General features: G+C 41.8%; 1 protein-coding gene across 2 annotated transcripts in view; it reads right to left on the reverse strand.

Moving 5' to 3' along the window:
• ddr2l (discoidin domain receptor family, member 2, like) overlaps positions 1–8,435 on the reverse strand; it is a 53,223-nt gene extending 44,788 nt beyond the window's left edge. Inside the window, exon 1 of one of the 2 annotated variants that reach the window (XM_036979334.1) lies at positions 8,256–8,435. The gene's annotated coding sequence lies outside the window, so the exon portion shown is untranslated. The remainder of the gene's footprint in view (positions 1–8,255) is intronic. The other variant, XM_036979333.1, reaches the window with a different exon arrangement.
• Between the last annotated feature and the right edge of the window lie 13,210 nt (positions 8,436–21,645).

The raw sequence follows: 21,645 nt of genomic DNA on the forward strand, positions 1-21,645 counted from the left end.
TCAGACCACTGTGCCAATATCAGACCACTGTGCCAATATCAGACCACTGTGTGCCAATATCAGACCTGCTGCATGCCAATATCAGACCGCTGTGTGCCAATATCAGACCACTGTGCCAATATCAGACCACTGTGCCAATATCAGACCACTGTGCCAATATCAGACCACTGTGCCAATATCAGACCACTGTGCCAATATCAGACCACTGTGTGCCAATATCAGACCTGCTGCATGCCAATATCAGACCGCTGTGTGCCAATATCAGACCACTGTGCCAATATCAGACCACGGCGTGCCAATATCAGACTGCTGTGTGCCAATATCAGACCACTGTGCCAATATCAGACCAGATAGGTTTTGCAACATCACATAAAGCCGGAAATGTAATACACCAATAGTAGCGTCTCGTCATATTTAGTCATTTAAATATGTATCGCTTTAAAACCGTCATCACGTGCGCATCCTTTGGCTTTGTTTACCAACTGTAAGCTAGCTACTAGCTCAAACAGAACGCACGACCAAAGATTACACCTTCCTTTGGCTTTGTTTCCCAACTGTAAGCTAGCTACTAGCTCAAACAGAACGTACGACCAAAGATTACACCTTCCTTTGGCTTTGTTTACCAACTGTAAACTAGCTACTAGCTCTAACAGAACGTACAACCAAAGATTACACCTTCCTTTGGCTTTGTTTACCAACTGTAAGCTAGCTACTAGCTCAAACAGAACGTACTACCAAAGATTACACCTTCCTTTGGCTTTGTTAACCAACTGTAAGCTAGCTACTAGCTCAAGCAGAACGTACGACCAAAGATTACACCTTCCTTTGGCTTTGTTTACCAACTGTAAGCTAGCTACTAGCTCAAACAGAGCGTACGACCAAAGATTACACCTTCCTTTGGCTTTGTTTACCAACTGTAAGCTAGCTACTAGCTCAAACAGAACGTACGACCAAAGATTACACCTTCCTTTGGCTTTGTTTACCAACTGTAAGCTAGCTACTAGCTCAAACAGAACGTACGACCAAAGATTCTGGTAACCGTTCATCTGTGGTGAGACTGTTCGCTAGAAAGCTACTTACCAGCATGTGTTGTGAATGGATGCCGTGGGGTACATTTAACATTCAACTTTTTTTTCCAGAAGAATGAAGACATCGGACAGCAGTGGCGGCTTTTCATTTTATCTGGACAGACTGCAAAATTACAATGTGCCTTGTGTGCCTTGCCCATTTCGAACTAATCTACTTCATCAATTGGGGAGAACATTCAATGGGTCTTGCCGGGTAGCTAATCCTGAAGGCGGATGCTGTACCATCATTGACAGTGGAGCTTGCAAGCGCTGACCATAATGGAAGTATCAGAGTTTGATGAGTCTGACACAGTAGTCAACACTTTGGGGGTTTCAGGGGGCTAACGTTAAATAATGCAACTGTGGCTGCTTTGACCTGCAAAAGGTATATTGTAGCATATACTGTTCAAAACCACACCTGAGAGTCTATATGATTTTAGTTCTTCCATCCTGAGTGGCACAGCGGTCTAAGGCACTGCATCTCAGTGCTAGAGGCGACACTACAGACCCTGGTGTGATCCCGGTCTGAATCACAACCGGCTGTGATCGGGAGTACCATAGGGCGGCGCACAATTGGCCCAGCATCGTCCGGGTTAGGGGAGGGTTTGGCTGGGCTACGCCGTCATTGTAAAATAAGAATTTGTTCTTAACTGACTTGCCTAGTTAAATAACGGTTAAACAATTATACATTTAAAAAAATCCCTAAGACCCTGACATTAAGTCTGAGATGCTGCATCTACTTCCAGGCAACCGCCACAGCAGGAATGCTGTGATACAAAATAAGCGTTCTGGTCTCCGGTGCGTCTCATCGGGCCGAGGTACTAGGCAAGGCTGGTTCTCAAGGCAACGCAGACAGGCTCCTGGATCTCCTCTTTAACGAGTTGCCCAGGGCCATGATCCAGCACTGTATGTGGGGAAGCTGTCCATCCCAGGTCCCCTGTCTGCCCAGTGAGAGAAACCTGAGCTGTCCATCCCAGGACCCCTGTCTTCCCAGTGAGAGAGACCTGAGCTGTCCATCCCAGGACCCCTGTCTGCCCAGTGTGAGAGGCCTGAGCTGTCCATCCCATGACCCCTGTCTGCCCAGTGTGAGAGGCCTGAGCTGTCCATCCCAAGACCCCTGTCTGCCCAGTGTGAGAGGCCTGAGCTGTCCATCCCATGACCCCTGTCTGCCCAGTGTGAGAGGCCTGAGCTGTCCATCCCAAGACCCCTGTCTGCCCAGTGTGAGAGGCCTGAGCTGTCCATCCCAGGACCCCTGTCTGCCCAGTGTGAGAGGCCTGTGCTGTCCATCCCAGGACCCCTGTCTGCCCAGTGTGAGAGGCCTGTGCTGTCCATCCCAGGACCCCTGTCTGCCCAGTGTGAGAGGCCTGAGCTGTCCATCCCAGGACCCCTGTCTGCCCAGTGTGAGAGGCCTGAGCTGTCCATCCCAGGACCCCTGTCTGCCCAGTGTGAGAGACCTGAGCTGTCCATCCCAGGACCCCTGTCTGCCCAGTGAGAGAGACCTGAGCTGTCCATCCCAGGACCCCTGTCTGCCCAGTGTGAGAGACCTGAGCTGTCTATCCCAGGACCCCTGTCTGCCCAGTTTGAGAGGCCTGACAAGGAGGAGGCCATAGCTGGATTTGTCTTGGGGGTGACTGTCGCCAAGTGGCTGTCTGAAGACCCCGCTTGATTGAAGTGGGGTACATGGGACCCTTTCCATCAACAGAGCCTCTTCAACCTCAGGAGGCTAAAGACATTTGGCTTGTTACTTAAAACCCTCACAAACTTTTACAGATGCACAATTGAAAGCATCCTGTTGGGCTGTATCACCACCTGGTACAGCAACTGCGGTCTGCCAAATGCATCACCGGGGGCAAACTACCTGCCCTCCAGGACACCTACAGCACCCGATGACATAGGAAGGCCAAAAATCATCAAGGACATCAACCACTCGAGCCACTGCCTGTCCATCCCACTATCATCCAGAAGGCGAGGTCAGTACAGGTACATCAAAGATGGGACCGAGAGACTGAAAAACAGCTTCTATCTCAAGCCATCATATACATATTACTGCACTGTCGGAGCTAGAGGTACAAGCATTACCCTACACCCGCAATAACATCTGCTAATCACGTGTATGTGACCAATAAAAATATGATTTGATTTGATCTGTCTCTGTAGTTGAAGTGCATTTCCTAAAGCATAAACTTGTACGTGAAATGACATCATATTGTTACTTTGTGAAACATTTTTCAAGCATTCAGACATGAGAGAAGTGTTACAAATTGTACAAGTCAATGAATCCTGCACACTGTAGGGTGGCCGGGTGGCATTACGAGGATAAATCAGTCTGATTAATTTCATGTTTAAGATTCTAATCCAGTATCCAATAGGATTCCTACAAAGTCTCCAGTAGATCATAACAACCCTGAGTAAAGAGCCTGCAAAAAAAACCACTTGATTCAACACAGAATACATCAGAAAAACCAGACGGAGAGGGTGGTGCTAGTTAAACCCTATTTCCCACAACGCCAGGAGGAAACAAACTCGCTCACCAAAGTTGGACAGGAAATAAATGAATAGTTCTCCTAGGGTCATAGTGTGCAATGCACAGTCACTGGTCTGTCAATCCTGCTGTCAGAGAGAGGTGAAATTGCTGCTGTGTAAGAGACATGGTTTGATCCAGATGTACAAACCTGAACTCTGAGAAATGAATGGTTTCAACACCTAAACCAAGACACGGTCAAAGGGTAAGGGGTGTGACACTTTATAAAAGAGAGGATATGTCTGCACACAACCTCCCATTCATAGAGGTACCAGCTGAAATACACACAACCTCCCATTCATAGAGGTACCAGCTGAAATACACACAACCTCCCATTCATAGAGGCACCAGCTGAAATACACACAACCTCCCATTCATAGAGGTACCAGCTGAAATACACACAACCTCCCATTCATAGAGGTACCAGCTGAAATACACACAACCTCCCATTCATAGAGGTACCAGCTGAAATACACACAACCTCCCATTCATAGAGGTACCAGCTGAAATACACACAACCTCCCATTCATAGAGGTACCAGCTGAAATACACACAACCTCCCATTCATAGAGGTACCAGCTGAAATACACACAACCTCCCATTCATAGAGGTACCAGCTGAAATACACACAACCTCCCATTCATAGAGGTACCAGCTGAAATACACACAACCTCCCATTCATAGAAGTACCAGCTGAAATACACACAACCTCCCATTCATAGAGGTACCAGCTGAAATACACACAACCTCCCATTCATAGAGGTACCAGCTGAAATACACACAACCTCCCATTCATAGAGGTACCAGCTGAAATACACACAACCTCCCATTCATAGAGGTACCAGCTGAAATACACACAACCTCCCATTCATAGAGGTACCAGCTGAAATACACACAACCTCCCATTTATAGAGGTACCACCTGAATTGCAGTGTTTGGCTTACATCTAAACGATTGCTTACATCTAAACGATTACCAAGACAAGTTGGATCGATTATATCAATTATTCCCTCCCTCAATCCAATTCGGAATATCAACATATCCAACATCCAATGGACAGCCTTGATACTATCAGAGGAAAATAGGTTAATGCTAGGATTATTATCATGGGTGATTTAAACAATGTTCATGTGTCTGGACTTAATGGGAATGGATGGAATACAACCCCTTGTTAACATTCCAACAAGACAGAATGCCATCCTTGACTTTTATAATACCCCCTAACAACAATGAGTATGTTTACATGCACACAAATTATTCAATATTAAACTGAATAAGGCCGATTATGCATTAGTCACATAAACACATTAGTCTGCTTATCTTAACCGGTGTACGGTGAAAATCAAAGTAAGCATATGTGCCGATTAAAATGCAATGGTATTCTGAGCAATCTTTCTAATTAGGACATGTAAATATCTTAATCGGCATCCCAGCGGTGTGTTTCATCTGCGCTTGTGCCAGCACCTGTAGTGCAAGTCTCCCTCTTGGCATTGAGAGAAATCCAAGAGCGTGCAAAGCTGTCATAAAGGCAAAGGGTGGCTACTTTGAAGAATCTAAAATCTAAAATATATTTAGATTTTTTTAACACTTTTTTGGTTACTACATGATTCCATATGTGTTATTTAATAGTTTTGATGTCTTCACTATTATTCTATGAATGTAGAAAATAGTAACAATAAAGAAAAAACCTTTAATGAGTAGGTGTGTCCAAACTTTGACTGGTACTGAATACAGTTGAAGTCTGAAGTTTACATACACCTTAGCCAAATACCGTACATTTAAACTCAGTTTTTCACAATTCCTGACATTTAATCAGAGTAAAAATTCCCTGTCTTAGGTCAGTTAGGATCACAACTTTATTTTAAGAATGTGAAATGTCAGAATAATAGCAGAGAGAATTATTTATTTCAGCTTTTATTTCTTTCATCACATTCCCAGTTGGTCGGAAGTTTACATACACTCAATTAGTATTTGGTAGCATTGCCTTTCATTTCTTTAACTTGGGTCAAACGTTTTGGGTAGACTTCCAAAAGCTTCCCACAATAAGTTGGGTGAATTTTGGCCCATTCCTCCTGACACAGCTGGTGTAACTGAGTCAGGTTTATAGGCCTCCTTGCTCGCACACGCTTTTTCAGTTCTGCCCACAGATTTTCTATAGGATTGATGTCAGGGCTTTGTGATGGCCACTCCAACACCTTGACTTTGTTGTCCTTCAGCCATTTTGCCACAACGTTGGAACTATGCTTGGTGTCATGGTCCATTTGGAAGACCCATTTGCGACCAAGCTTTAAATTCCTGACTGATGTCTTGAGATGTTGCTTCAATATATCCACATAATTTTCCTACCTCATGATGTCATCTATTTTGTGAAGTGCACCAGTCCCTCCTGCAGCAAAGCACCCCCACAAAATGATGCTGCCACCCCGGTGCTTCACGGTTGGGATGGTGTTCTTCGGCTTGCAAGCCTCCCCCTTTCTCCTCCAAACATAACGATGGTCATTTTGGACAAACAGTTCTAATTTTGTTTCATCAGATGAGAGGACATTTCTCCAAAAAGTACAATCTTTGTCCCCATGTGCAGTTGCAAATTGTAGTCTGGCTTTTTTATGGCGGTTTTGGAGCAGTGGCTTCTTCCTTGCTGAGCAGCCTTTCAGGTTATGACGATATAGATCTCATTTCACTGTGGATATACTGTAGATACTTTTGTACCTGTTTCCTCCAGCGTCTTCACAAAGTCCTTTGCTGTTGTTCTGGGATTGATTTTCACTTTTTTCACACCAAAGTATGTTCATCTCTAGGAGACAGAACGCGTCTCCTTCCTGAGCGTTATGACGGCTGCGTGGCCCCATGGAGTTTATACTTGCGTACTATTGTTTGTACTGATGAACGTGGTACCTTCAGGCATTTGGAAATTGCTCCCAAGGATGAACCAGACTTGTTGAGGTCTAAAAAAAATGTCTGAGGTCTTGGCTGATTTCTTTTGATTTTCCCATGACGTCAAGCAAAGAGGTACTGAGTTTGAAGGTAGGCCTTGAAATACATCCACAGGTACACCTCCAATTGACTCAAATTATGTCAATTAGCCTATCAGAAGCTTCTAAAGCCATTACATCATTTTCTGGAATTTTCCAAGCTGTTTAAAGGCACAGTCAACTTAGTGTATGTAAACTTCTGACTCACTGGAATTGTGATACAGTGAATTATAAGTGAAATAATCTGTCTGTAAATAATTGTTGGAAAAATTACTTGTGTCATGCACAAAGTAGATGTCCTAACCGACTTGCCAAAACTATAGTTTATTAACAAGAAATTTGTGGAGTGGTTGAAAAACTAGTTTTAATGACTCCAACCTAAGTAAGTGTATGTAAACTTCCAACTTCAACTGTATGTACATACTTTCTACTCATCTACCAATAGGTGCCCTTCTCTGCGGGCATTACAAAACCTCCCTGGTGTTTGTGGTTGAATCTGTGTTTGAAATTCAGATAATTGTACAGAGATACAGCGATGAGGTAGGCATTCAAAAATCATGTTAAACACTATTACTGCACACAGAGTGAATCCATGCAACTTATTATGTTGTTTTGCAATCTCCTGATCTTATTTAGACTTGCCATACTTATTGACTCAAGACATTTCAGCTTTTCATTTTTAATTCATTTGTACAAATTTCTAAAAACATAACTCCACTTTGACATTATGGGTTGTTGTATCTAGTCCAGTGACAAACTATCTCCATTTAATCCATTTTAAATGCAGGTTGTAACGCAACTAAATGAGGAAAAACATATTGACCCATGTTTTCCCCTCAAGGCCCCCAATATAAGCCAGATCATTTTGCGCAAAAAAAAAAACTAAAACAAGTTAGACAGTCCCACTAGGCAAAAAAATGATTTGTTTGGCAATCTCAAGGCCCTCAATTTGGAGACATGTTGGCTATAACCAAGCATAACGCACGCGCCGCGGTTAGAAGAGAATGACTTGTATGATTTCAACTATTTTATTGTCAGTGGCCTTATCTCTGCGGTCCCGTAATTACATACCAGTCTACTCTTCAGAAGCAGTCTGTGAAATTAAAAAAATAACCAAAAGAAACAGCCTACTTAAACAAGTTAACTGCATTTGGATAAGCAAACGTCAGATAAAACTACAGCAGGGTACACCAACTGGCCCACGGGTGATTTTTGTTTGCCCCCCCAAGTGTTTTTGTTGTTGACATTAAACACTGTAAAAACACCAGCAAATCAGCTCCAAGAGATTTTAATTTTGGAAATGTGTTCCCAATGTATTCCTTGCATAATAGAGCGGTAGATGTGATCGTATACATATGTAAGCAAGGTTTGAAATGATTATTTTTGGGCGGTCAACCCCCCCCCCCCCCCTCTCAAAAAGAAAATAAAAATAAAGACAAAAAGCATTATAGGCCTAAACGAATATGTTCGATATCCTTATAACTCTGTTGTCATTATCAATAACTTAATCAGCAGTTAGTCTACAACAGTGAGTTTTAACGTTTGAGAGGTCCTAGGACGAGCGTAAACATTTCTCTCTCCGAGTTCGTTTGTTAATCGCAACAAAGACTCCAACATAAACAGCCATGGGATAACTTTTATCTGTTCCAGGCAAATTCAGCTTGTTTCTTTGTACCGATAACATTATCAATTTACCTGATTTGAGTTATTGACGGGATCCCGACAATAGTCTTTCCCAACTCGACTGGCCTTCGGACACGCTTGTTGATTAAAATTTCCGGATCATTATCGCAAAAAAGTGGATGATTCTCGGTGTATTACAATGGACCTGAGGATCAGCACACAAGGAAAAAAGTTCCAATGTAATTTTTACATCACATCCCGCTTCCGGCCCATAGAGGGAGAAGGAGGTGCGACCATGGGCGCAACATGGGCTCATGCGCACGGTCGAGATTTGGGATATTTGTCTAGGCTATATGACTCCTGTTCCGTTAGGCACTGGAGCACGCATTTTAAGGCAAATTCACGTGATAAATGTAGGCCTAACCTAAACCTATACTAATCAAGTTTGAGGCCAGTTTCCCTAAATTCCCTAAAATCAGTGATGCCTCTGATGTCATCCCATATTATGGGATGGGGGGTCAAGTGTTTCTAACTAACCTTCTAATCTAGAATAGCCTCAATCATAATCCCTAATCTTCCATTAACGACACAGAGAGCCCTTTTCAAAATGACTCTGTCATGGCAACCAACCTACAGACGTAGGACCTTAATTTAATCATTTATTTTAAGCAGGAAATGCAAACGTGTGATGCATCTAAGTTTTTAAAAAGATTCTGAAGTTTGCAATTTCCACTTTAAAATGACAAATTTGTATGAACCCCATTAATTTCTGTTAATTATAATCTACATAATAATTCAAATTTCCTGTGGCTGGAGGATTATTTTCCTGCTGTAGCAAACTGGCTCAAATTTAGATCCTACACCTGTACTGTATAGACCCGCTCTGAGTGTCCAGAAACCCCACTTCCAGTCTAGGCCAGCTGTCCAATAAAATCCTACTTGTCATCATCAGAGTGCACCTTGTCAGTGTTTATTTGGAATTGCTCTCTAACATTGCATTCAAATTAAATTCAGAGTTTAGCCAAAGATAGCAGTGCTGGAAATGTTTAATAGCTTTTCACAATGAAACGAAATCAAATCAAATCAAATGAATAGCCCCAACCAACAATACACATTACATTATGAGTGAAGGTTGTTGAACACAGTCACAGTCTCAAGAACTTTAGTGATGGAGCCTATAGGTGAGGGATATGTTTTTTGCAGCCCCATTTAATAAAACTTCCTTCCTGGATTGGCACCCTACCAGAATGCAATCACACGACTAGAGTAGACAACATGAGTTATCTGGAACACAATAAGTGTTTTGTTTTTGTTCATTGCTAAATGCAATTATTTTGATGTGAGGTTGTCCCTTATTAAATCTGCTTAGGTTAGTGCTGATCTATGATCAGGTCTCCCCTGTTCATGTAATCGTATTCATTATGATCCAAAAGGTGAAACTGATCCTAGATCAGATCAGCACTCATACTCTGAGATGCTTTATGTACTGTGTATAGGCCCTGGTAAACAAAACAAAAACGTTGTAGAAGTGTCGCGTCCACTTTGAACAGCAGAGGACAGTATAACCTAACAGCAAAGGAGATTCAAACTCTGTAACCCATGAAGTGTTTTCTTCCTCCACTCCCACGTCTCCACATGCCGTGTCATGAGGTTTCCCCTCAGGGATGATGTAATAACCATCTCCACATGTTTGGTTTTTTTGTTGTTGATGATTGGTTCCCCTAAAAAACGCACAGGGCCTAGAAGATGGAAACACCCAGCACTGAGTGGAAGAATACAGTACACAACATCACTAGTAAACAGTGGTATTTATTTCTACTCATTGAGACCACAAGAGCAAAAGATAAGACATTTCGTCCGTCGTCTTGGTGGGGGAACACACTGAACCGTTCAGGGGAAGGAATATGCCTATTTGATGTCCTGTTTCAGTTATGTATTATGATCTGAATCCTACATTGAATAAATGTTGCCTCTAGGAAGAATAAGGATTGCAATATTGAAAGAAATTATTGGCCTGTACCAAACAGATTGGACTCCAAACTGGTAACAAGGTGGTAACAAGGTGGTAACAGGGTGGTAACAGGGTGGTAACAAGGCGGTAACAGGGTGGTAACAGGGTGGTAACAGGGTGGTAACAAGGGGGTAACAGGGTGGTAACAGGGTGGTAACAAGGTGGTAACAAGGGGGTAACAGGGTGGTAACAGGGTGGTAACAAGGGGGTAACAAGGTGGTAACAAGGTAGTAACAGGGTGGTAACAGGGTGGTAACCGGGTGGTAACAGGGTGGTAACAGGGTGGTAACCGGGTGGTAACAAGGGGGTAACAAGGTGGTAACAGGGTGGTAACAGGGTGGTAGCAGGGTGGTAACAGGGTGGTAACAAGGGGGTAACAAGGGGGTAACAAGGGGGTAACAAGGTGGTAACAGGGTGGTAACAGGGTGGTAGCAGGGTGGTAACAAGGTGGTAACAGGGTGGTAACAAGGTGGTAACAAGGTGGTAACAGGATATTAAATGGGTAGTTCACCTAAATGACAGAATGTTGGTTTCCGTACCCTGATAGCAGGCTAAGATAGACAGCATCATTGATTAGGTGTTGTTTACCTGGCCACTGTCTCCAAAATGTTCATCTGTGTGCCAAAAAACAATGCAAGTCAATATCCCGATAATCATTTGTTGTTTTTCATGTCCAAATCATCCAAAAGTGTCCTAAATTGATTGTAGTGTAGCTCAATATGGCTACTTAAAGATGATTTGGGCATGAAATGTGAAAACTGCTAATATGTAAATAACAGATAAGTACAATCTTAAAACAGACTGTAAAATAAACAGTTTATAATTAATAATGTCAAATTCAAAACAGCATTACTCATGATCCTTTCATCAGTTACGCAGAAAGTATGACGTTTCCAGGATGACAAAATTGACGTTATGCGGATTGCATGAGGACAGAGGTTCAGTGCTACTAGATTGTGGCAAGAAACCTAGTAATGTCAGATTTAGAGTAATTTACATGGAACTTCCTATGAGTTACATCACAGTGTTACATCACTGACTGGCTTCTGTTGTCACAGCGTAAAATGTAGATCAGATTAGGCCTTCACAGCAGCAGTCGCTCGGTGAATTTATACAGTTGAGTCATATTTCATAGGGATTTTCAGGTTAGTTAATTGTGATACAGTATTACAGTCCATTCTTAATTATTCGAAGGGCAATATCTGAGGTATGCATCTGCATCATATCTTCTGACAAATCAGAACACAGTCCAGGAAGGAAAGACTTTCTGCCTATCACATTAGGATCAGAACATTTGTGGTAGTAGATCATAGATCTAGAGCTGAAATCTAGCATCATGGGAAATCCTGCACCCTCTGATCACTTGCAGTTTTTGGGCGTCCCAGCTCTCTCAATGTGATTCCTTCAGCTGTCGTATTTACTTTCTGGAGAAGATAACGGCGGATAATGGTGGATAATGGTGGATAATGGTGGATACTGAGGATAATGGTGGATAATGGTGGTTAATGGTGTATAACGGCGGATAATGGTGGATAATGGTGGATAACGGTGGATAATGGTGGATAACGGTGGATAGTGGTGGATAATTGTGGATAATGGTGGATAATGGTGGATAACGGTGGATAATGGTGGATAATGGTGGATAATGGTGGATAAAGGTGGTGTCTAAATGCCTCGTCAGCTGTAGCCCTCCTAGTTGAACACAGGCCTACTACGGGCCACTGTTGACCACATGGTCTTCACAGCACAACCTCTCTTGATGTAGAGGTGTTATGTTATTTGTTACCTGGCATGATGACTCCTTGTTGTCCCCAGGCCACCTGGCCGTGCTGCTGCTCCAGTTTCAACTGTTCTGCCTGCGGCTATGGAACCCTGACCTGTTCACTGTGATTACCATTATTTGACCATGCTGGTCATTTATGAACATTTGAACATCTTGGCCATGTTCTGTTATAATCTCCACCCGGCACAGCCAGAAGAGGACTGGCTAACCCTCATAGCCTGGTTCCTCTCTAGGTTTTTTCCTAGGTTTTGGCCTTTCTAGGGAGTTTTTCCTAGCCACTGTGCTTCTACCCCTGCATTGCTTGCTGTTTGGTGTTTTAGGCTGGGTTTCTGTACAGCACTTTGAGATATCAGCTGATGTACGAAGGGCTATATAAATACATTTTATTTGATTTAATTTATTTGATCGTTTCAGATGATTAAATTGTTGTGAGTTCACCATTTAGACCGTTTAGTCGGTCTAGGTTAGAGTTAGGCCACTACCAGACACGATACATTATACGTTCCCATAACCTGTGCCATTCTACGTTCCCATAACCTGTGCCATTCTAAATGAACATAACCTGTGCCATTCTAAGTTACCATAACCTGTGCCATTCTAAGTTACCATAACCTTTTGCCATTCTACGTTAACATAACCTGTGCCATTCTAAGTTACCATAACCTGTGCCATTATAAGTTACCATAACCTGTGCCATTCTAAGTTACCATAACCTGTGCCATTCTAAGTTACCATAACCTGTGCCATTCTAAGTTACCATAACCTGTGCCATTATAAGTTACCATAACCTGTGCCATTATAAGTTACCATAACCTGTGCCATTCTAAGTTACCATAACCTGTGCCATTCTAAGTTACCATAACCTATGCCATTCTACGTTAACATAACCTGTGCCATTATAAGTTACCATAACCTGTGCCATTCTAAGTTACCATAACCTGTGCCATTATAAGTTACCATAACCTGTGCCATTCTAAGTTACCATAACCTGTGCCATTCTAAGTTACCATAACCTGTGCCATTCTAAGTTACCATAACTTTTGGAGATCTTTTTACTGAGAAGACTTTGTGAGCGTGACACACATGCCAATCATTGTTGACCACATCCTTTCATAATGGAATGTGATGGAATGTAAGAAAGAGGAAGTGCTCTGACTTCTAAAGTTGCTGTTGGTCACAGGCCGACTATAGTCCCCTGCACAGCTTTCCCATTAGGCTGGGCTGGGTGTGTTCATGAGGGAGTGTTTTCATAAAGAATAATACAATGGCATGAGTGATAGGGAGCGATGAGAATGTATTGCATCGATACTGAACTTCTCACTGGAGGCCAAATTTCTTTGACTGACTTGCAAACTAAAAGGTTTAGTCACGTCTCAAACAATTTCAAGAATGAACATCAGAAATGTCAAGAAGCAATAATTGACCATTTTATTATCTGATTAAGTGACACACCTTTGGCACAACATTAACTATTCTTATTGCCTTTAAGAAAATATTAACATAGCATTCTCACACTACCATTATACAAACCATTTTGTTCATACCATAATGAACTATACAGGAAGCAGCCCAACAGGGATTTTCTAGCATACAAGCCCATTGTTTACCAGACCATTTTTTCTCAACGATTTATTTTTCCTTGTCACTCCTATTATTATTATTATTATTATATATATATTTTTTAAAGTCACTTTGCACAACTTTACATAAGTCCTATTGACTAGACCAGACAATCTGGCCTGTCTGTCCCTGCTGTCCAATATGAACAATAGTCCACATCCAACATCAGGGATGGTGTTCTGTTAGATACTATAATCAGACAAACATGCCTAACTAAACTTGATGCAGCAGATTACCGTGTTACCTAGGGCCAACGTAACTGTCTGCAGTAGGATAGCATGTTACCTAGGGCCACTGTTACTGTCTGCAGTAGGATACCGTGTTACCTAGGGCCACTGTTACTGTCTGCAGTAGGATACCGTGTTACCTAGGGCCACTGTTACTGTCTGCAGTAGGATACTGTGTTACCTAGGGCCAACATTACTGTCTGCAGTAGGATACTGTGTTACCTAGGGCTAACGTTACTGTCTGCAGTAGGATACCGTTACTGTCTGCAGTAGGATACCGTTACTGTCTGCAGTAGGATACCGTGTTACCTATGGCCACTGTTACTGTCTGCAGTAGGATACCGTGTTACCTAGGGCCACTGTTACTGTCTGCAGTAGGATACCGTGTTACCTAGGGCCACTGTTACTGTCTGCAGTAGGATACCGTGTTACCTAGGGCCACTGTTACTGTCTGCAGTAGGATACCGTGTTACCTAGGGCCACTGTTACTGTCTACAGTAGGATTCCGTGTTACCTAGGGCCACTGTTACTGTCTGCAGTAGGATACCGTGTTACCTAGGGCCACTGTTACTGTCTGCAGTAGGATACCGTGTTACCTAGGGCCACTGTTACTGTCTGCAGTAGGATACCGTGTTACCTAGGGCCAACTTTACTGTCTGCAGTAGGATATGTGTTACCTAGGGCCACGGTTACTGTCTGCAGTAGGATATCGTGTTACCTAGGGCCACGGTTACTGTCTGCAGTAGGATACCGTGTTACCTAGCGCTAGGCTACCGTTACTGTCTGCAGTAGGATACCGTGTTACCTAGGGCCACTGTTACTGTCTGCAGTAGGATACCGTGTTACCTAGGGCCACTGTTACTGTCTGCAGTAGGATACCGTGTTACCTAGGGCCACTGTTACTGTCTGCAGTAGGATACCGTGTTACCTAGGGCCACTGTTACTGTCTACAGTAGGATTCCGTGTTACCTAGGGCCACTGTTACTGTCTGCAGTAGGATACCGTGTTACCTAGGGCCACTGTTACTGTCTGCAGTAGGATACCGTGTTACCTAGGGCCACTGTTACTGTCTGCAGTAGGATACCGTGTTACCTAGGGCCAACTTTACTGTCTGCAGTAGGATATGTGTTACCTAGGGCCACGGTTACTGTCTGCAGTAGGATATCGTGTTACCTAGGGCCACGGTTACTGTCTGCAGTAGGATACCGTGTTACCTAGCGCTAGGCTACCGTTACTGTCTGCAGTAGGATACCGTGTTACCTAGGGCCACTGTTACTGTCTGCAGTAGGATACCGTGTTACCTAGGGCCAACGTTACTGTCTGCAGTAGTATACCGTGTTACCTAGGGCCACCGTTACGGTCTGCAGTAGGATACCGTTACTGTCTACAGTAGGATACCGTGTTACCTAGGGCCACTGTTACTGTCTGCAGTAGGATACTGTGTGTTACCTAGGGCCACTGTTACTGTCTGCAGTAGGATACCGTGTTACCTTGGGCCACGGTTACTGTCTGCAGTAGGATACTGTGTTACCTAGGGCCACGGTTACTGTCTGCAGTAGGATATCGTGTTACCTAGGGCCACTGTTACTGTCTACAGTAGGATACCGTTACTGTCTGCAGTAGGATATTGTGTTACCTAGGGCCACGGTTACTGTCTGCAGTAGGATACCGTTACTGTCTGCAGTAGGATAACGTGTTACCTAGGGCCACGGTTACTGTCTGCAGTAGGATACCGTTACTGTCTGCAGTAGGATATCGTGTTACCTAGGGCCACGGTTACTGTCTGCAGTAGGATACCGTTACTGTCTGCAGTAGGATATCGTATTACCTAGGGCCGCTGTTACTGCTTGTCTCCCCATTGTGGTCAAATGCATCATTAATGTTGAATGTTTTAAAATGTGACAAAACAACATTTGTGTAAAAGACCCTGCTGTGTATTATAGTGCACACTGCTGTGTATTGTAGTGTAACAGACATCACACTGCTGTGTATTGTAGTGTAACAGACATCACACTGCTGTGTATTGTAGTGTAACAGACAACACACTACTGTGTATTGTAGTGTAACAGACAACACACTACTGTGTATTGTAGTGTAACAGACATCACACTACTGTGTATTATAGTGTAACAGACATCACACTACTGTGTATTATAGTGTAACAGACATCACACTACTGTGTATTGTAGTGTAACAGACATCACACTACTGTGTATTATAGTGTAACAGACATCACACTACTGTGTATTATAGTGCACACTGCTGTGTATTATAGTGTAACAGACATCACACTACTGTGTATTGTAGTGTAACAGACAACACACTACTGTGTATTGTAGTGTAACAGACATCACACTACTGTGTATTATAGTGTAACAGACAACACACTACTGTGTATTATAGTGTAACAGACATCACACTACTGTGTATTGTAGTGTAACAGACAACACACTACTGTGTATTGTAGTGTAACAGACATCACACTACTGTGTATTATAGTGTAACAGACATCACACTACTGTGTATTATAGTGTAACAGACATCACACTACTGTGTATTGTAGTGTAACAGACATCACACTACTGTGTATTACAGTGTAACAGACAACACACTACTGTGTATTATAGTGTAACAGACATCACACTACTGTGTATTATAGTGCACACTGCTGTGTATTGTAGTGTAACAGACATCACACTACTGTGTATTGTAGTGTAACAGACATCACACTACTGTGTATTGTAGTGTAACAGACATCACACTACTGTGTATTGTAGTGTAACATACATCACACTACTGTGTATTATAGTGTAACAGACATCACACTGCTGTGTATTGTAGTGTAACAGACAACACACTACTGTGTATTGTAGTGTAACAGACATCACACTACTGTGTATTATAGTGTAACAGACAACACACTACTGTGTATTATAGTGTAACAGACATCACACTACTGTGTATTGTAGTGTAACAGACAACACACTACTGTGTATTGTAGTGTAACAGACATCACACTACTGTGTATTATAGTGTAACAGACATCACACTACTGTGTATTATAGTGTAACAGACATCACACTACTGTGTATTGTAGTGTAACAGACATCACACTACTGTGTATTACAGTGTAACAGACAACACACTACTGTGTATTATAGTGTAACAGACATCACACTACTGTGTATTATAGTGCACACTGCTGTGTATTGTAGTGTAACAGACATCACACTACTGTGTATTGTAGTGTAACAGACATCACACTACTGTGTATTGTAGTGTAACAGACATCACACTACTGTGTATTGTAGTGTAACATACATCACACTACTGTGTATTATAGTGTAACAGACATCACACTGCTGTGTATTGTAGTGTAACAGACATCACACTACTGTGTATTATAATGTAATAGACATCACACTACTGTGTATTATAGTGTAACAGACATCACACTGCTGTGTCTTATAGTGTAACAGACATCACACTACTGTGTATTATAGTGTAACAGACATCACACTACTGTGTATTATAATGTAATAGACATCACACTACTGTGTATTATAGTGTAACAGACATCACACTACTGTGTATTATAGTGTAACAGACAACACACTACTGTGTATTATGGTGTAACAGACATCACACTACTGTGTATTATAGTGCACACTGCTGTGTATTATAGTGTAACAGACATCACACTGCTGTGTATTGTAGTGTAACAGACATCACACTACTGTGTATTGTAGTGTAACAGACATCACACTACTGTGTATTGTAGTGTAACAGACATCACACTACTGTGTATTGTAGTGTAACAGACTTCACACTACTGTGTATTGTAGTGTAACAGACATCACACTACTGTGTATTATAGTGTAACAGACATCACACTACTGTGTATTATAGTGCACACTGCTGTGTATTGTAGTGTAACAGACATCACACTACTGTGTATTGTAGTGTAACAGACATCACACTACTGTGTAATGTAGTGTAACAGACATCACACTACTGTGTATTGTAGTGTAACAGACATCACACTACTGTGTATTGTAGTGTAACAGACATCACACTACTGTGTATTGTAGTGTAACAGACATCACACTACTGTGTATTGTAGTGTAACAGACATCACACTACTGTGTATTGTAGTGTAACAGACATCACACTACTGTGTATTATAGTGTAACAGACATCACACTACTGTGTATTATAGTGCACACTGCTGTGTATTGTAGTGTAACAGACATCACACTACTGTGTATTGTAGTGCAACAGACATCACACTACTGTGTATTGTAGTGTAACAGACATCACACTACTGTGTATTGTAGTGTAACAGACATCACACTACTGTGTATTATAGTGTAACAGACATCACACTGCTGTGTATTATAGTGTAACAGACATCACACTGCTGTGTATTGTAGTGTAACAGACATCACACTACTGTGTATTGTAGTGTAACAGACATCACACTACTGTGTATTACAGTGTAACAGACATCACACTGCTGTGTCTTATAGTGTAACAGACATCACACTACTGTGTATTATAGTGTAACAGACATCACACTACTGTGTATTATAATGTAATAGACATCACACTACTGTGTATTATTGTGTAACAGACATCACACTACTGTGTATTATAGTGTAACAGACAACACACTACTGTGTATTATAGTGTAACAGACATCACACTACTGTGTATTATAGTGTAACAGACATCACACTACTGTGTATTATCGTGCACACTGCTGTGTATTATAGTGTAACAGACATCACACTACTGTGTATTGTAGTGTAACAGACATCACACTACTGTGTATTGTAGTGTAACAGACATCACACTACTGTGTATTGTAGTGTAACAGACTTCACACTACTGTGTATTGTAGTGTAACAGACATCACACTACTGTGTATTATAGTGTAACAGACATCACACTACTGTGTATTGTAGTATAACAGACATCACACTACTGTGTATTGTAGTGTAACAGACATCACACTACTGTGTATTATAGTGTAACAGACATCACACTACTGTGTATTATAGTGTAACAGACATCACACTACTGTGTATTGTAGTGTAACAGACATCACACTACTGTGTATTGTAGTGTAACAGACATCACACTACTGTGTATTGTAGTGTAACAGACTTCACACTACTGTGTATTGTAGTGTAACAGACATCACACTACTGTGTATTATAGTGTAACAGACATCACACTACTGTGTATTATAGTGCACACTGCTGTGTATTGTAGTGTAACAGACATCACACTACTGTGTATTGTAGTGTAACAGACATCACACTACTGTGTAATGTAGTGTAACAGACATCACACTACTGTGTATTGTAGTGTAACAGACATCACACTACTGTGTATTGTAGTGTAACAGACATCACACTACTGTGTATTGTAGTGTAACAGACATCACACTACTGTGTATTGTAGTGTAACAGACATCACACTACTGTGTATTGTAGTGTAACAGACATCACACTACTGTGTATTATAGTGTAACAGACATCACACTACTGTGTATTATAGTGCACACTGCTGTGTATTGTAGTGTAACAGACATCACACTACTGTGTATTGTAGTGCAACAGACATCACACTACTGTGTATTGTAGTGTAACAGACATCACACTACTGTGTATTGTAGTGTAACAGACATCACACTACTGTGTATTATAGTGTAACAGACATCACACTGCTGTGTATTATAGTGTAACAGACATCACACTGCTGTGTATTGTAGTGTAACAGACATCACACTACTGTGTATTGTAGTGTAACAGACATCACACTACTGTGTATTATAGTGTAACAGACATCACACTGCTGTGTCTTATAGTGTAACAGACATCACACTACTGTGTATTATAGTGTAACAGACATCACACTACTGTGTATTATAATGTAATAGACATCACACTACTGTGTATTATAGTGTAACAGACATCACACTACTGTGTATTATAGTGTAACAGACAACACACTACTGTGTATTATAGTGTAACAGACATCACACTACTGTGTATTATAGTGTAACAGACATCACACTACTGTGTATTATCGTGCACACTGCTGTGTATTATAGTGTAACAGACATCACACTACTGTGTATTGTAGTGTAACAGACATCACACTACTGTGTATTGTAGTGTAACAGACATCACACTACTGTGTATTGTAGTGTAACAGACTTCACACTACTGTGTATTGTAGTGTAACAGACATCACACTACTGTGTATTATAGTGTAACAGACATCACACTACTGTGTATTGTAGTATAACAGACATCACACTACTGTGTATTGTAGTGTAACAGACATCACACTATTGTGTATTATAGTGTAACAGACATCACACTACTGTGTATTATAGTGTAACAGACATCACACTACTGTGTATTGTAGTGTAACAGACATCACACTACTGTGTATTGTAGTGTAACAGACATCACACTACTGTGTATTATAGTGTAACAGACATCACACTACTGTGTATTATAGTGTAACAGACATCACACTGCTTTCTTACCAGTATCACTTCCTCCCTGACCAGATTTAACCAAGACTGGATCTCAAAGCCTCTGTTTTGCAAACTCACGTGTCCGTCCCCCCCCCCCCGCTTGACAAGGTCTTGTCCAGCTATGCCACCCGAAAATCTGGCAAAACTTTAAGATGATTCATTTCCTATTTGAATGATCTGAAAAATCATATAATGAATATTCTGAGAATTAGTGTATATATATATATATATATATATATATATATATTCTCTTTTTACACTAGGATTATGACTCTCACACTCAACAATACATGACAGTATGAGAATATATGGTCATTATCAGTCCTCCATAGAACTCTGCATTTCCTCCCATGTTGTGCAAAAGTACATAGGAATCTCTCCACTAATCTCTCTGCACACACCCTCCCTTTATGCAAGTTGAGACACTTCTTCTCAGATACTTTACACCCTCCTTCCTGGGGAACTTTTCTGTTAATCGGCTTCCTCTCCCTGCTGTCTCTCACCCCCACCCCCCCCTCCCCCTCCCCCAGGAAGGAGGGTGTAACTCTTCTCTTCCTCTCCAGTTTCTATCCAATGGACCGCCTTGAATCTTTTTGTATTCTAGAGAGGAGTGAGTCACAGCGTTGGAATGCCAGTTGATTTGAATTGAGAGGGTTAATGGAGTGGAGGAGGGTTCGGGATAAAGTGGGGGCAGTCCTGTCTGTGTAAGATCTATCACGCAACAGGAAGCAATGCAGGGAGTTTCCGTAATCAACGACCTCTCTTCCCCCATGTAAAGACGTGGGCAGCGAGCCACAACTTCCGATGGGCCAACTGCTTCTGTGTAACAGCTGCAAACACTGACATTTTCATATCACGGTTGGGGGGTCAATTCCAATTGTGAAGTCAGTCAATTCATGAAGTGATTTTAATTTGTTAAATTCCAAAATGGAAAAAAACGTTTGAAATAAAATCACTTCTCCTTTTCAGTTTATTGAGAAATTATTGAAAATAAATGTATTTGAACTAACTTAAATTTGAATTGACCAGATTCGTGCCCCACTCACGTCGTTGCAGTAACTTGAACTGTCTCTGTCTCACACGCACACATTTAGGTAACCCGAGGTTAGAAAAATATGTGTGTGTGTGTGTGTGTGTGTGTGTGTGTGTGTGTGTTGTGTGTGTGTGTGTGTTGTGTGTGTGTGTGTGTGTGTGTGTGTGTGTGTGTGTGTGTGTGTGTGTGTGTGTGTGTGTGTGTGTGTGTGTGTGTGTGTGTGTTTTCTCAT

The sequence above is a fragment of the Oncorhynchus mykiss genome, chromosome 6, assembly GCF_013265735.2.
Source record: "Oncorhynchus mykiss isolate Arlee chromosome 6, USDA_OmykA_1.1, whole genome shotgun sequence".
In the NCBI taxonomy this organism is placed as follows: Eukaryota; Metazoa; Chordata; class Actinopteri; order Salmoniformes; family Salmonidae; genus Oncorhynchus; species Oncorhynchus mykiss.